At 41.5% G+C, this 17,485-nt stretch overlaps 1 protein-coding gene and 1 long non-coding RNA gene across 5 annotated transcripts in view; one reads left to right on the top strand and one right to left on the bottom strand.

Moving 5' to 3' along the window:
• The window catches only part of GOLT1A (golgi transport 1A), a 77,367-nt gene that overhangs the window by 33,968 nt on the left and 25,914 nt on the right, over nucleotides 1-17,485 (top strand). The window lies entirely within an intron of this gene.
• On the bottom strand, nucleotides 5,498-12,283 carry LOC149469326 (uncharacterized). Its single transcript, XR_016311612.1, has 3 exons — nucleotides 12,021-12,283; nucleotides 5,894-5,989; nucleotides 5,498-5,781 (listed from the first exon to the last, which is right to left on the bottom strand). It is a non-coding gene; the product is annotated as an uncharacterized LOC149469326 (long non-coding RNA).

Raw genomic sequence — 17,485 nt, 5'->3', positions numbered from 1 at the left:
CGCGCAATTGTCATTCAAAGTGCGACAGTGCTGAAAGCTGGAAATTGGCCTGGGCAGGAAGGGGGTATAAGTGCCCTGTAGGTAAGTGGTTAAAATCTGGTCTCAAAAGGTAGATATATGGGTGTAGGTCCACATTCTATGAAGTAAAGTGGGTCGTATGGTGCCACACCAAGAGCAGGTTGAGGCTGAGGGATCTGACTTCTCAACCAAGAAGGACATAAAAGCTTGATGTAGTAAGCTTAAATTGTGTTTTCCTCAATTTTTTGCTTATGATTAGAATGCGAATTTTATGATAGCTTCCAAGAAGTTTGTCATTTAGTGCCTCATCTGGGAATTCCTTGGTCCACCCTTTTAATAGCAAGTGTTTCTGCAGTGTGGTTAATTGGTAGTTTAGTGGAGAATAAAGATCAAATATTGAATATCTTTGATTCTCAATTGCATAGTCTATCAAAGATTGCTGGAACTTGATATATTTAGATAAATGATTGTAGTAGCATCTATGGTCCTCTGGTAGTTGAAATTCTATAAATGCGATAAATAGGCCCAACACCGTAGTATGAGAAACATCCCCATATCATGATGCTTGTGCAACCATGCTTCACTGTCTTCACAGTGTACTGTGGCTTGAATTCAGTGTTTGGGGGTCATCTGACAAACTGTCTCCGTCCACTAGACCCAAAAAGAACAATCTTACTTTCATCAGTCCACAAATGTTGCGCCATTTCTCTTTAGGCCAGTCAATGTGCTCTTTGGCAAATTGTAACCTCTTCAGCACATCTTTTTTTTAACAGGGGGACTTTGCAGGGGCTTCTTGCAGATAACTTGGCTTCACATAGGCGTCTTCTAATTGTAACAGTACTCACAGGTAACTTTAGACCTTCTTTGATCTTCCTGGAGCTGATTGTTGGCTGAGTCCTTGCCTTTTTGGCTATTCTTCTATCCATTGGAATGGTAGTTTTTCACTTTCTTCCACGTCTTTCAGGTTTTGGTTGCCATTTTAAAGCATTTGCAATCCTTTTAGCTGAGCAGCCTATCATTTTCTGCACTTCTTTATATGTTTTCCCCTCTCCAATCAACCTTTTAATCAAGGTACGCTGTTCTTCTGAACAATGTCTGGAACGACCCATTTTCCTCAGAACTTCAGAGAGAAATGCACTGTAACCAGCATGTACAACATTTGCTGCCTTCCTTCCTTAAATAAGGGCAATAATTGCCACCTGTTTTTCAAAGAATGAATGACCTCACTAATAGAACTCTACACTGCTATTATTTTGAACATGCCCCTTTCAATTAGTGATTCAATTACACAGAATCAGCAGCATGCATGTCATGACTGTTGGGTCTGTTGGATTTCTATTACTCTACTACACCTGCTAGTAAATTATTTGCCATGTAGAAATATAATTTATACCAAAAACAGTGATTGATCAGGTTAGTAATTTTGAACACTACACAACTGTATATATATATATATATATATATATATATATATATATAAAAATATATTTATATATATCAAACCTAAAGTATATAACTAAAACAACAATACAGCGCTGATAAAAACAAATAACGAATAAGGAATCTATAAACTCTTAAGTGCCTGTTCACATACGACCAGTGCACGGGCAGTGCGGATTCAATGCAGTGTGGTCCAGTTCAGGTGTGGATTACAAGCTCATTGACTTCTATGGAGATACTTCTATGGAGCTACTTCTGAAATGCACATTTCATGGGTGAAAAATATTTCAGGCTGGTTTTCTCTCTTCAAAACCAGACCTGAACCACTGAAGATTGCTTTTCAATTCACAGTGAAACCGCAGCAGTAAAGCCACACCGCACATGTGCGAATTGGCACTAAGTCATGCATTTAAGCGTAAACACAATATGCACACAAAAAAATATATATGCAGTATGTGCAACAAATGTCCAGTGGTGTATAGTCCTTAAATTTCCTTCATCAAACAAATTAATTAAATTAATATGTGCATCTGTAAAAAATATCCAATGGTAAATAGTCTTTAAATTTCCTCCACCACATGAATGTAGGAAAATAATCTTCAACACCAAGTGATCTCTAACGCACTCAGGCACTCACTTTCGGTAAGTGCATTTCCAAACTAAAAAGATTATGCAGACAAAGCTCAGATGACTCCAAAATCAGAGCAATGGCGGTTCAGGCTTTCCACTTAAAACACAACTTTCTCCTCCTTCAGCAAATTATCTCCCAGGACACACACGTGTTTTCCATGGCTCCAAGACACTTGGAGATGCCAAAGCCGACAGCTGTGATATCACTGGAAGGGGAGGTCAGAGAGCAGGCTAGCTCAGGGGTGGGCAACTGTGGCCCTCCAGCTGTTGGTGAACTACAAGTCCCATCATGCCTCTGCCTTTGGGAGTCATGCTTGTAACTGTCAGCTTTGCAATGCCTTGTGGGACTTGTAGTTCTACAACAGCTGGAGGGCCACAGTTGCCCACCCCTGGGCTAGCTGATTGGAGTATTTGTGCTCCTTCCTCAGGTCATAATGCAGCCATATTTGTTGTGGGCTTTTTTTTATCTATCCCAACGGGCGGACTATATGGCCCAGCTATAACATCAAAATAAACCAACCAATAGCAGATAAGAGAGGCAGATGCATTAAAAACTAGTATAGAACAGCTAAATATGTATCGATAAGAATGACTGGGATAGTACCACTGGATTGGCGTAAGTACCGATATTTAAAAAGGGGTCAAAATCTTTACTAAGTAATTATAAATCTGTTAGTTTAACTTCTATAGTTGGGAAGATACTGGAGAGTTTAATAAAAGATCACACAGATGAGTTCTTGCTGGAAAAATATATTTTAAGCAACAGACAGCATGGATTCATGTAAGACAGAAGTTGTCAAACAAATCTGATTTCTTTTGATGAGGGGGTGAGCAAAACCTTGGACAGAGGGGTGGCGGTGGACGTGGTATACTTGGATTTTGCAAAAGCATTTGACACGGTTCCCCACACACGGCTAATGTGTAAGGTAAAGTCTACGGGCTTGGAAAAATTTGTATGTAAATGGATAGAAAACTGGCTAAAAGATCGTATTTAAAGAGTAGTGGTTAATGATTCATACTGTGAATGGTCTGGGTCATCAGTGGTGTACCCCAAGGCTCAGTGCTGGGACCCTTACGTTTTAATATATTTATAAACGATATAGGGTCTGAGATTAAAAATCCCATTTCAGTCTTTGCAGATGACACCAAGCTGTGCAGTGGCATAACGTCCTTACAGAATGTCTTCAATTTACAAGCGGACCTCAATGCACTGTTTAATTGGGCAACTATGTGGCAAATGAGATTTAATGTTGATAAATGTAAGGTTATGCACTTGGGGGCTAAGAATATGCATGCATCATACATACTAGGGGGAGTACAACTGGGGGGATCAATGGTGGAGAAGGATCTGGGAGTTCTGGTAGATCACAAGCTTAATAATGGCATGCAATGCCAAGCTGCGGTTTCCAAAGCGAGCAAAATCCTCTCTTGTATTAAAAGAGGTATAGACTCCAGAAAGAGAGATATCATATTGCCCCTGTACAAATCATTAGTAATACCTCATCTGGAATATGCAGTTCAGTTTTGGGCACCAATTCACAAAAAGAACATTGGGAAACTTGAGAAAATACAGAGAAGGGCAACTAAACTGACACGAGGCATGGAGGAGATCAGCTATGAGGCAAGATTAGAGGAACTGAATTTATTCTCTCTTGAGAAGAGGAGATTAAGGGGGATATGATCAACATGTATAAATACATCAGTGCTTCATATAATGAACTTGGTGTAGAGCTATTCACCCTGAGGTCATCCCAGAGGAAAAGGGGGCCCTCTTTACGTCTGGAGAAAAAGAAATTTAGTCTCCAAACACGGAAAAGTTTCTTCACAGTGAGAGCTGTGAAAATGTGGAATAGACTCCCTCAAGAGTTGTTTTTGACCAGCTCAGTGGATTGCTTCAAAAAAGGCCTGGATTGTTTCTTAGATGCACAGAATATAACTGGATATTAACATTTATAGGTAAAGATGATCCAGGGAATATCCGATTGCCTCTTGGGGGATCAGGAAGGAATTTTTTTCCCGGCAGGAGCAAATTGGATGACGCTTTGCTGGGGGTTTTTTGCCTTCCTTTTTTTTTTCCTATGGTTGAACTGGATGGACTTTTGTCTTTTTTCAGCCTAACTATGTAACTATGTAAGAAGTACTTAGAGAGGATACAAAAATTGTTATATGAACAAACATTATCAGTAAAAAGAATTGGGGGGAAAGTTTTTTTTATATATATATATATATATATATATATATATATATATATATATATATATATATATATATATAATAACTATCCTGAGAGGTGATCATTATAAAAATTATTGCCTTTAAGGGAGGGACCCTACGAGAAATAATATTTATATGCAGATTTGTATTACTATGGATTTTGCTATATATAATTAGGTATCATTTGGAACAAAGGAACATGGAAAGTGGTCATAATATAAGTTACCCAATAAATTAGTAGCATTTGTTAGTCACATAGTAAGTTTACAGTAGGGGAATCAGACGGAAGTTACAGGATAGAATGGATGGACCTCTGGGTCTTCATTCAAACCACCAGGGACAATAGTATCCAAGGTGTACAATCCAATAGGCAGAATGCATTCTGCTCTCAGGTAACTCTTGGGTATACTTTCTTTAAGCCAAACATGAAGGTCAGCAGACTACTTTTATGGAAGTCTAGGAAATGTTTTGGAACACTGAGCTTGTCAGGGTTCTAATAGTTCTATCGACATACAGTAGACCACACGAACAGGCCAGACAATATACAGTGCCCTGAAAAAGTATTCTTACCTCTTGAAATTTTCACATTTTGCCATGTTACAACCAAAAATGTAAATGTATATTATTTGGATTTTATGTGATAGACCAACACAAAGTAACACATAATTGTGAAGTAGACGGAAAATGATTTTCAAATTTTTTTTACAAATAAATATCTGAGAAGTGTGGTGTGCATTTGTATTCGGCCCCCTTTACTCTGATACCCCTAATTAAAATCTAGTGGAACCAATTGCCTTCAGAAGTCACCTGATTAGTAAATAGAGTCCACCTGTGTGTAATTTTATCTCAGTATAAATACAGCTAGAACAGTGTAGCCCTCAGAGGTTTGTTAGAGAACATTAGTGAACAAACAGCATCATAAAGGCCTACAAAAACACCAGACAGGTCAGGGTTTAAGTTGTGGATAAGTTTAAAGCAGGGTTAGGTTATAAAAAAAATAGATCAAAAGAAACAAAATGCCATCCAAATAGATACAGTAAACGTATCTTAACTATATCTCTGACTCACTTAAATAAAAGTGTGGATTGTAAACCTTGGATACTGAAACACAGAAAAAAATGGCAGTTGACTAGTGCATTACCGCCTACAAAGTGGTTAATTAAATCCCATGCGGAGTAATGTTCACTACAAAAAATTAAGTACAATATTATATTTATTAGATCGCATGGATCATAGAAAGGTTGACATTAACATGGTGAACATGTTGCAATCATAGTAAAATCAAAGAATTAAAATAAAAGAAAAGAACCGTTCGGCGTCTTCAAAACCGGCTCTATGGGCAAGAAAAGGTCCATATGAGGCAATGGAGTTTCCCTTCTGCATACATCAGCAAAAGTGTTCCAAATAGTGCATCCTAGTGAAGAAAAATTCTTCTTGGGCTGTTCCTTCATAAATGACACAATGAAACTGGATAGACTCCTAGGGATTAAATCATGGAAAAATTATGAATGCAGGGGAAACCGGGATAGTCACTTAGCATTCACCAAATAGGATGCACATACTCAAATAACCTTGTATAGTTTTCCTTTACCTTCTTATTGGCTGTGCCATCATGAATATGTAATAAATATGAAACCTTCGTGGATAGCCACCCCAGTTGGAAATGAATCCACAATAGCAAATGATTCTGAAAGTGAATAAACGTGAATAGTGAACATAGGATATCAGTGATACTGGAATATATGTAATAAAAATGAAATAATGTGAATTACCATGGAAAAAATTAGAAAAAATTCCTTCTCACTGAAAATGTGACCAAAAAATCCCTATGTTGTGAATAGGGTGGTAAAAATCCAGGATAGTCTATAAGGATGATCCAGAAAGGTCATGCAGGCATCAATGTACCATAATGTAAATACCCATCTAGAGTTTCCAAAAATTGCTCTTAATAGAGAATTAGTGCGGTTCCTATAGGTGTGTATGAAACAAATGTCCCGTATCACTAACCGTTAAAATACAGTATATATTATATACCAGCTTGAGTCCAAAAATTTCCCTCAGACTAGGGCTTTAGGCAAAACAAACAACATTTGGGACATGATTCCCGTTAAAAATTGCGGTCTAAAGTGACTGAGCCAGACAGACTATTACTTGCCACCGGTGGAAGTAAGCTGTGTCTCTTAAATCGCCAAAAAAAGACTCCTTAAAACGGTTGCCTCATCATATTCTAGAATGCCTCATGCTTATCCAAGTTGGAGCTGCATCATTTGCTTCTTCTCGCCTCGTGGATACCACACCCTATGAAGACGCCGAGCGTGATGATGTCATTACGTTGGCGCGTTTCGTCCGCCAATCATCGCAGACTTCGTCAGAACTGGGAGGGGACAAATCATCCATTGCCTTATATAGTGCCTTAATTGCGCCTTTTTAAACCGCTTACGTCGCCCTCTTGTGTTGAAATGTCATCACTACATTAAAATCAAAATCACATAGAAAAACATATGATTGTTGAGAAACATTAGGAAAAAGGCCCAATTTAAATGGAATTGCTCAAGATAGTGTTCAGCCTGAATTTTTTTAAAAATAAAGTATATTCCCATATTGTCAAATAGTATTGTGGACATATTGAATCCAAAAATTCTAACTCCTTAATCAATTCAAAAAAACTTTAAAGTTAAGTTCTGTATTTAGGACATATGGCAATAATGTACCGAGAGTATAGATCCAATATTTTTCCTTTTGGAGGAGTACTTTATCAAAATCACTACGCCTTGCAGAAATATTCAGCAAGAAAAATCCCTTCACTTTCAGACCATCAGTTCTTCCCATATGGACATCCCTAAAATGCTGGGCTAGGGGATTCTCTCTCTCCTTTTCACTTCTATTTTTATTCCCATTTTTAATACCCCTTAGATGTTCACCAATTTCAACTCTGAGTGTCCTTTTAGTCTTTCCTACGTAGATCTTTTTACATGGGCATTCAATCATATAGATTACTTTACTACTGGAGCAGTTGATGAAATTTCTTATTTGAAAAGCTTGAGATTTACAGTGGGGCAAAAAAGTATTTAGTCAGCCACCAATTGTGCAAGTTTTCTCACTTAAAAAGATGAGAGAGGCCTGTAATTGGCATCATAGGTAGACCTCAACTATGAGAGACAAAATTAGAAAAAAAATCCAGACAGTCACATTGGCTGATTTAGAAAGAATTTATTTGCAAATTATGGTGGAAAATAAGTATTTGGTCACCTACAAACAAGCAAGATTTCTGGCTCTCACAGACCTGTACCTTCTTCTTTAAGAGGCTCCTCTGTCCTGCACTCATTACCTGTATCAATGGCACCTGTTTGAACTTGTTATCAGTATAAAAGACACCCGTCCACAACCTCAAACAGTCACACTCCAAACTCCACTATGGTGAAGACCAAAGAGCTGTCGAAGGACACCAGAAACAAAATTGTACACCTGCACCAGGCTGGGAAGACTGAATCTGCAATAGGCAAGCAGCTTGGTGTGAACAAATCAACTGTGGGAGCAATAATTAGAAAATGGAAGACATACAAGACCACTGATAATCTCCCTCGATCTGGGGCTCCACGCAAGATCTCACCCCGTGGGGTCTAAATGATCATAAGAACGGTGAGCAAAAATCCCAGGACCACACGGGGGGACCTAGTGAATGACCTGCAGAGAGCTGGGACCAATGTAACAAAGGCTACCATCAGTAACACACTACGCCGCCAGGGACTCAGATCCTGCAGTGCCAGACGTGTCCCCCTGCTTAAGCCAGTACATGTCCGGGCCCGTCTGAAGTTTGCTAGAGAGCATTTGGATAATCCAGAAGAGGATTGGGAGAATGTCATATGGTCAGATGAAAACAAAATAGAACTGTTTGGTAGAAACACAACTCGTCGTGTTTGGAGGAGAGAGAATGCAGAGTTGCATCCAAAGAACACCATACCTACTGTGAAGCATGGGAGTGGCAACATCATGCTTTGGGGCTGTTTCTCCACAAAGGGACCAGGACGACTGATCCATGTACAGGACAGAATGAATGGGGCCATGTATCGTGAGATTTTGAGTGCAAACCTCCTTCCATCAGCAAGGGCATTGAAGATGAAACGTGGCTGGGTCTTCCAACATAACAATGATCCCAAACATACCGCCTGGGCAACGAAGGAGTGGCTTTGTAAGAAGCATTTCAAGGTCCTGGAGTGGCCTAGCCAGTCTCCAGATCTCAACCCCATAGAAAACCTTTGGAGGGAGTTGAAAGTCTGTGTTGCCCAGCGACAGCCCCAAAACATCACTGCTCTAGAGGAGATCTGCATGGAGGAATGGGCCAACATACCAGCAACAGTGTGTGCCAACCTTGTGAAGACTTACAGGAAACGTTTGACCTCTGTCATTGCCAACAAAGAATATATAACAAAGTATTGAGATGAACTTTTGATATTGACCAAATACTTATTTTCCACCATAATTTGCAAATAAATTCTTTCCAAATCAGCCAATGTGATTGTCTAGATTTTTTTTCTCATTTTGTCTTTCATAGTTGAGGTCTACCTATGATGCCAATTACAGGCCTCTCTCATCTTTTTAAGTGTGAGAACTTGCACAATTGGTGGCTGACTAAATACTTTTTTGCCCCACTGTATCTGTATTAAAAAATTGATCTGTGCTATGTACAAAGGGACAAATTTGACAATGACCACATGGAAACATACCTACCACCCTATTATTTTTTGTTAATCAATTGGCTCGGGGAATGTTTCGGAATTCCGACTGAACCAATAAGTCATTCAGATTGGAAGCTCTTTTTGCTACCATTAGTGGCCTTTCACCTACAATTTGTGCTATTCCTGGGTTCAGAGTTAGTAAGTGCCAGTGTGAGTTTAGGACATCTTTAACCTCATTCCACTGTTGTCCAAATTTTGTTATAAATCTCACTGGTTGATTCAATGATTTATCAATTTTCTTGGGATTCAGTTTATTAATTAGTTCATTTCCAGTATTATAGGAAGCTTTTCGTTTGGCCCTTCTTAGTACTCTATGTGAATATCCTCTTTCCCTGAACCTTTGATAGAGTTGAATTGATTCAACTCTATATTGGTCCTCGTCTGAACAATTTCTCTTAATTCTTTGAAATTGACCAATTGGTATACCTTGTTTAAGGCTCTCAGGATGGTAGCTAGCAGCATGTAGGAGTGTATTTGCTGCTGACTCCTTCTTGAATGTCTTAGTGGTCAGTTTATTCTCCTGTATTGATATCGAGAGATCAAGAAATGAGATTACTATCTGCCGTATATGTTAATTTTATATTTATATTATTATGATTCAAGTACATAAGAAAACTTTCCAATTGTCCCATATCACCATCCCAAATAACCAGGACGTCATCAATGTATCTCAGCCATTTCACCACGTGTTGGTTAAAGGAAATAGATGTATACACCAAATCTTCCTCCCAGAGGCCCAGATGGAGATAGGCATAAGCTGGAGCCCAAGATGCTCCCATTGATGTACCGCAAATTTGTTGGTAAAAGGCTCAAAACTGAAAACAGTTATTTAATTAACCACTTTGTAGGCGGTAATGCACTAGTCAACTGCCATTTTTTCTGTATAAAAAAAATACCCCAAGCTTTGAACAACTCACAGAGCACTGTTCAATCCATCATCCAAAAATGGAAAGTATATGGCACAACAGCAAACTTACCAAGACATGCCCATCCACCTAAACTCAAAGGCCGGGCAAGGAGAGCATTAATCAGAGAACCAGCCAAAAGGCCCATGGTAACTTTGGAGAAGCTGCAGTGAACCACAGCTCAGGTGGGAGAATCTGACCACATGACAACTCTTAGTCATGCACGCCACAAATCTGGCCTTTATGGAAGAGTGGCAAGAAGAAAGCCATTGTTGAAAGAAAGCCATAAGAAGTCCCAATTTCAAATTGCAAGAAGCCATGTGGGGGACACAGCAAACATGTGGAAGAAAGTGCTCTGGTCAGATGAGACCAAAATCAAACTTTTTGTCCTAAAAATAAAACGCTGCGCATCACCCTGAACACACCATTCCCACCGTGAAACATGGTGGTGGCAGCATCATGTTGTGGGGATGCTTTTGTTCAGCAGGGACAGGTAAGGTGATCAGAGTTGATGAAAAAATGGATAAAGCAAAATACAGGGCAACTTAGAAGAAAACCTGTTAGAGTCTGCAAAAGACTTGAGACTGGGGTGCAGGCAGGGGCGGACTGACCATTTGGAAACTCGGGCAGTGCCCGAGGGCCCTGGGTCAGTAGGGGGCCCCTGAGATGCCCCTGGTACCTTTTTCATAGGCTTTTTTGAGTTTGGGCAAGGGCACAGGGGCCCCATGATCCCCTATTGCCCAGGGGCCCCATGAGTTGTCAGTCCGCCCCTGGGTGCAGGTTCAACTACCAGAAGGACAATGACCCTAAACATACAGCCAAAGCTATAATGGAATGATCAAAGCACATTCATGTATTAGAATGGCCCAGTCAAAGTCTAGACCTAAATCCAATTGAGAATCTGTGGCATGACTTGAAAATTGCTGTTCACAGACAATCTGACAGAGCTTGAGATATTTTTGAAAGAAGAATGGGCAAAAATGTCACTCTCTAGATGTGCAAAGCTGGTAGAGACATACCCAAACAGACCTTCAGTTGTAATTGCAGCAAACGTTGGTTTTAAAAAGTATTGACTTAGGGGGGCTGAATAAAAATGCACGCCACACTTTTCAGGTATTCGTAAAAAATGTTGAAAACCATTTATCATTTTCCTTCTACTTCACAATTATGGGCCACTTTGTGTTGGTCTAACACATAAAATCCCAATAAAAGTTTGCTTTTTATGTTGCAGGCCTTTCTGTAGGAAATTTTATGGGGCTTCAAGGTGGATTATCCATACTTTTATGCAGGCATGCAGGAGATGCAGATTGTGCGTAGAAGGTGGGACCTGGCATGGTGTGTGAGAATAAAGAAGAGGGACTTATAACGGTGTGAATAGATGGAAGAGGTATCTGCCATACTGTGTGAGTAGGCAGAAGAGGGTGTTACCTTATTGGTGGAATAGTACATCAGTTGACCAGGAGGAGCAGTGCATGGAAAATTTCCACCTGGAGTAGGTGAAAAGACTGGTGGTGGCATTCCACTCCTTTGTGCTGCCCTGGAGTCTAATGCAAAGGAGTAGATGTTCTCCATGCAATGCTTCTCCAGGTCAACCTGATGGTCCAAAACCAGTGTGAAGAGACTGCATAAGAAATTCACACGAATGTTATTGTGGTCTGAGAACTTTGCCTTTTCTTCTGGCTCAAATCCCAAAGCAGCAGTGTAATCCAGTTTTCAGCTGGGGAGGGGTAATCTGTTTCTTGTGCTGATGATGACTAGCATGACCACTGATGAAAGGAGTTGGTGTGTGCCAAATTTGAATTTACTATGGTGAAAAAAAGCAGACAATGGGACTGTTTTACTAAAACTGGAGTGTGCAAAATCTGGTGCAGCTCTACAAAAAAAATCAGCTTCCAGGTTTTTTGACAAAGCTTAATTGAACAAGCTGAAGTTAGAAGCTGATTGGCTACCATGCACAGGTGCACCAGATTTTGCACTCTCCAGTTTTAGGTAATCACCCCCAATGTACCAATGTATAGACAGAGACAGACATACATACATACATAGATAGCTAGATAGCTAGATAAAAGAAAGTTACCTGCTGACATAACATATCAGTGCTCTCAACTTTCCAATCTAGTGGTGTCGAGAGTGTTGGTGTGATCACTGTTGTGGCAAGGTTGGAGGAACTAGTTGCCTGTTCTACGTTCTCTTCCTCCTCTTCCTTCTCTGGCTGAAGTGCTTGCCAGTTGTGGTTCTATAAAGATTAAACATAAATTAGATTAATAAAGATCAAAAGCAAAAAAAAATTTAAACATTTAAAAAAGATTTAAATTTTTTTTTTAAATGAATAAAAACCATAAGAAAAAAAAACATTTATGAAAAATACCAAAACGTTTTCTTTATCAAAAATGGATAAACATATTAAACTAAACAAAAACATTATTGCATAATACCACTGCCACACCCCCTCACCATAAAAAAAAAAAAAAAAAATTTACTTACTCTCTACACTCCGTTAGGAATGCATGATCTTCAGATAAGGGATGTGGCCTCATTGTTGATGGTGCTCCACTGGGGTCTACAAACTGCTGCTTTTTGCCCTCCCTCCATACTCTGTCAAGTAGTGACTTCCAGCAAGTCTGTAGAGTGGTACATTATCATTAACTTGAGTCTGATCCCTAGTGTCTTGAATGAGAGCTCTAAAAAGAAGTTGGCTTTGTGCTAGTCGGGTGAGATCCTCCAGTGTCATCCTCACAGCTGTAGTCAACTATCTAGTAATCTGTCTCCCCCTTCACTTGGTTCAGTCTTCCCAAACATTATTTCCTTCTCCAGTGATCTCTCTCTTCTGGCAGTGTGATCAAAATATTACAAAATATTACAGTCACAACTTCATAATTTGGGCTTTTAGAGTCAGCTTGATTTCTTCGAAAAATTGATCTATTAGTTCTAAGGGCAGTCAACGGCACATAAAATTCTTCTCCAGCACCAAAGCTTAAATGAGTTGATTTTCTTTCTATCCTATTCCTATAGTGTCCAGCTTTCACAGCCATACTTGACAACTGAAGAGATGAGTGCATGGATTAATCTGACCTTTGTTTTCAGTGTAATTTCTTTACACAGAATTTTGTTAATAATCTGCTTTGTGTAGCTACCAATTGCTATTCTGTGGAATATTTCCTCACTGCTAGTTGCTTCCTTATTTATGAGAGAGCTTAGAAAATAAAAATGCTTTCTAACTTCAATTCTGTCACCTTCAGTCTCAAAATTGTCCTATTTTTCTGTGTCCATGATCTTCATCTTATTTATATTCTGTTCTAATCCCATGTTACAATTTTTGGCTTTAACTTTTCTCAGTAGATACAGCATATCTTTGCTGCTGGTGATGAGTGTTGTGTCATATGCACAGTGCAGGTTGTTTATGTTTCTGCTGCCAATGTCAATACCAACAGACTCTGCTTTCAAATGTACTTTTCAGAAGATGGCCTCACCGTATAGGTTGAGCAGGAAAGGTGACATGATGCATCCCTGCCTGATGCCACATTTTATCGAAAACCTGTCAGTGTTGCAGTATTCAGTTCTCACTGCAGCTGCTTGATTTTTGTAAAGGCTCTTTATTAACTGTGTTATGTGTTTAGGTATCCCCATTTGCAACAGAGTCCTTCATAATTCATCATGATCCACACACTTTGCTGTAATCAATGAAGCAAAAGTATATGGTATTAATTGCTCTTCCCTAATATCCATATAACATTGGCAATAAAGTGTCTTGTTCCCCAGCCTTCTGTGAATCCAGCCTGAGCTTCAGGTAGTTCTCACTCAATGTAGGATTGTATTCTTCTTTGTATTATTTTCATTAATTTCATTAATTCCACATGCCTTTGCTGGCATGTGGAATTAATGCAATTGTTCTGTAGTTGTTACAATCTTTGGCATCTCCTTTCTTCAATATAGAAATGAACAGTGATCTTCTCCAGTCAGTTGGCCATGTTTTTCCAGTCTAGTTAGGAATTTCTACCCAAATGTCCTGAAAAGCTAGTCTGGTTTTTCCTTTTATGTGCTCAGCCTAAATTTTCTGACAGATATCCTTGAGATATCTTTCTTTATCTTTCTGAACTTGGCATTGAACCATTCAATTAATCTGTGATACTTTTATTCTATCACCAGAAATTTTAGCTTGCTTTCTTTGTTCTGCTATTTTTCTAGTTTCTTCAAAAATCCACGGTGGCTTTTTTCTTCATCTGTAATGTTTTTTCAGCTTCTTCACTAATTATGGTTCAGGCTCTCTATCGCCCGTATCCAGAACTGCAAATCTGTTGTTTAGTTTAATCCAGTAATCTCGTGGAATATTTTCAATATCATATCTTGGAAGACCTCTAAGGATGTTTTGCTTGCAAAGCTTTACATTAATTTTGAAAAGGTTCTGGTTGCTGCCATAATCAGCTCCTTGTTTAGTCTTTGCTGTCAAAACTGCAGATGTCTATCTCTGTCCTATGCAGATGTAGTCAATTTGATTATGATGAATACTATTTGGAGAGGTCCATGTGTATATTCGACACTTGTGGTCCTGCAATTGTGTATTCATGATGGACAATTGGTTAGTTTTGCAAAACTGTACAAAGTTATCACCGGCTTAATTTCTTTCACCTAAGCCATACTTTCCAACCACTGCATCTTTGGATTTACATCCCACTTTTGCATTGAAGTCCCCAATAATGTTTAGTAGATCTTGATTCCCTGTTTGATCTATCGCACTTTGAAGTTGTTCATAAAACAACCCTACCTCCTCATCTTCTGCATCTCTTGTTGGACTATACACTGGGATTAGGGTGACATTGATCGGCCTTCCCTGTAGACAGACTGCGATGACTCTATTACTGATAGTATTGTATTTTAGCACCGTCTTTAAGAGCTTAATGTTGAGGATAAATGCCACACCATATCGATATTGGCTTTATCCATTAGATTTTTAATTTTCCTTGGTTCGTACTTTGTACGTTCCATATCCGTATGGTGCTAATGTCTTTACAGCTTTTGATCTCTCTTTTCTGTGCAACATCAACATCAGGATGTCCCGTAGGCTTTGATCCATCAGCTTATTCTTGGTGGCCTTCAGCTCTTCCTGTCAGGGATCCCCTCGATCCCCGCCGCGATGGTCCCGGCGCAGGCGCAGTGCACCGCCCTGTGCAGGGACACGGGCACTAGGTCCGGGCCGGCCGCGGTGTTCCAGTTCGCGCATGCGCAGTAGAAGCCGCGGCCGCCCGCTGGGCACCAATGGCAGCGCAGGGCGGGATATTTAAACATCCCTGAGCTGTCATTTCAGTGCCTTCTGGTCTTACCTGTATCCTGTGATTCTGAACCTGTGCCTAAGTAAGTTATTGACCCGGATTGCTCTTGACCTGCTGATTTCTCCTGCCCAGACCTTTGCTTTGCCTGACCTCTCTTTCTGAATGCCCCTCATTAGTTCTGACCTACTGTTGCTGACCTGGCGTGTGACCCGACGATTCTCTGCCCGCTCCCTTGTACCATACCGTCCTCTCCGTTACCAACTCGGCCTGTCTGACTTCGCACTTGCTCAGCCATCCATCCATCCCATCGGGGTCACCCGACCTCCTCACATCTGGCTCTCCCTGGTTGGAGCCCCTGGCGAACACCCCTACCACTGACAGGTGTGCTCAGTAGTGGCAACCTGGTCCCGGGGTACTCCAAGTCCATCCCCACCATCAGGGGCTCTGGTGAACAAGTACCCTGGGGCTTAGACTCCGCGCTCTGGGCACGCCTGACCAGTGGAGTGCTAGTGGTGCCGCTCGACGGTCCCTCACAGTACCAGAAGGCCATGACTGAGCCTCGAGGAGGACCCTCCCCGATGGAGGAGGTTTGCAGGCACCTGGCTACCCTGACGCAAGCAGTAAACGTGTTACAGGACAGATGTTTGCAGATTGAGAATCGGTTCCAGGCCTGCACCATATCTGCTCCTGTTTCACAGGCCCCGGCTCCTGCACCCTCGGTCGCAGCAGCCCATGAGCCAGCCCCCGGGCCTTCCGCATCACTCCCTATGGCGGAACTCCGAGTACCCTAACCCGAGCGCTTTCACGGGGATCGCACACGCTTCCGGTCATTCCGTGACTCCTGCCTGCTCTATTTCGAACTGCAACCACGGACTTTTCTGATGGAATCGGTGAAAGTGGGGTTTGTTATCTCCCTGTTGCAGGGTGAACCCCAAGACTGGGCCCACGGACTAAGGGGAAATAATGATCCCCATCTGGTTTCAGTTGACAACTTTTTTAATGCTATGGCCATCTTATACGATGATCCACAACGGGCAGCCTCAGCCGAGGCCACATTATACGCACTCCGACAAGGTCAGCAAGCGGCTGAGGAATACGCCTCTGACTTTAGGCGTTGGATGGGGGACACTCGTTGGAACGAGTTTGCGCTTTTGCACCAGTTCCGTATGGGCCTCTCAGAGGCTCTGAAAGACGAGCTCGCCCGGGTGGAGGTACCCGAGACATTAGAGGACTTGATTGCACTAACCATTAAAATTGACCGTAGACTACGGGAGCGCAGATTGGAGAGGTCTGGTCAGGGTCGCGGAAATACCTGGGGGTCATTCCAAGGATCCAGTCAAACTACTAGGCCAAACATCCAGAACCTGCCGTCTGAGGATGCTCCCGAACCCATGCAGCTAGGCCTAGCACGGCCTAAGCTACCGCCAGAGGAACGCCAGCGCAGACGCTCCCAGAACCTGTGTCTCTACTGCGGTGAAGCTGGTCACATGGTACGTTCCTGCCCACAGAAACTGAGTAAGTCCACCTCATCTTCTTTATCTATTGGCAATATGAATCCGTCCCAATACTTAGTTGTGCCCCTCTCCTTTCAGCTTTCAGAAAGGACCGTGGAGGTGACGGCCATAGTTGATTCGGGGGCATGCAGCTGTTTTGTGGATATCAATTTGCTCACCGGCAGGGTATCCCCCTCCATCCAAAGGAGAAAGGGTTTCACATCTTTTTGGCTGATGGCTCCCGGATAAAGTCAGGGGTGGTTAACCAGGAGACCCCTTCCATTGTTACTTCCATTGCCGGCCAACACCGGGAGCTCCTCCGCCTGGATGCTATTGCATCACCCCTTTTCCCAGTCATTTTGGGGCTCCCATGGTTGCGGGCCCATAACCCCCAAATTGACTGGGAGACTGGGGTTGTCTCGTTCCCTTCCCCATACTGTCGGGAACTGTGCCGAACTTCGGGCCCGGAGGTCCCCCAGGTCCTCCTGTGCTCTGAAGGGGATGCCAGCCTAAAACAAGTGATTCCTGCAGCCTATCATGAGTTTCTTGATGTGTTCAGTGAACGGGGAGCAGATACTCTACCCCCCCACCGCCCATATGACTGTCCTATTGACCTGTTACCTGGTTCAGAAATTCCCTTTGGGCAAATTTTTCCCCTTTCTGAGCTGGAATTAGGGGCCCTGAAGGAGTATATTGAGGACAGCCTCCGGAAGGGATTCATCCGTCCCTCCACTTCCCCAGCAGGTGCAGGGATCTTTTTTGTAGAAAAAAAGGACAAGACT

This window comes from Staurois parvus, unplaced genomic scaffold (genome assembly GCF_062004578.1).
Source record: "Staurois parvus isolate SC_StPar_1 unplaced genomic scaffold, SC_StPar_1.0 ptg000074l, whole genome shotgun sequence".
NCBI classification, from domain to species: domain Eukaryota; kingdom Metazoa; phylum Chordata; class Amphibia; order Anura; family Ranidae; genus Staurois; species Staurois parvus.
Note: the sequence above shows the minus strand (reverse complement) of the source record. Positions and strands in the feature narration are given on the sequence as shown.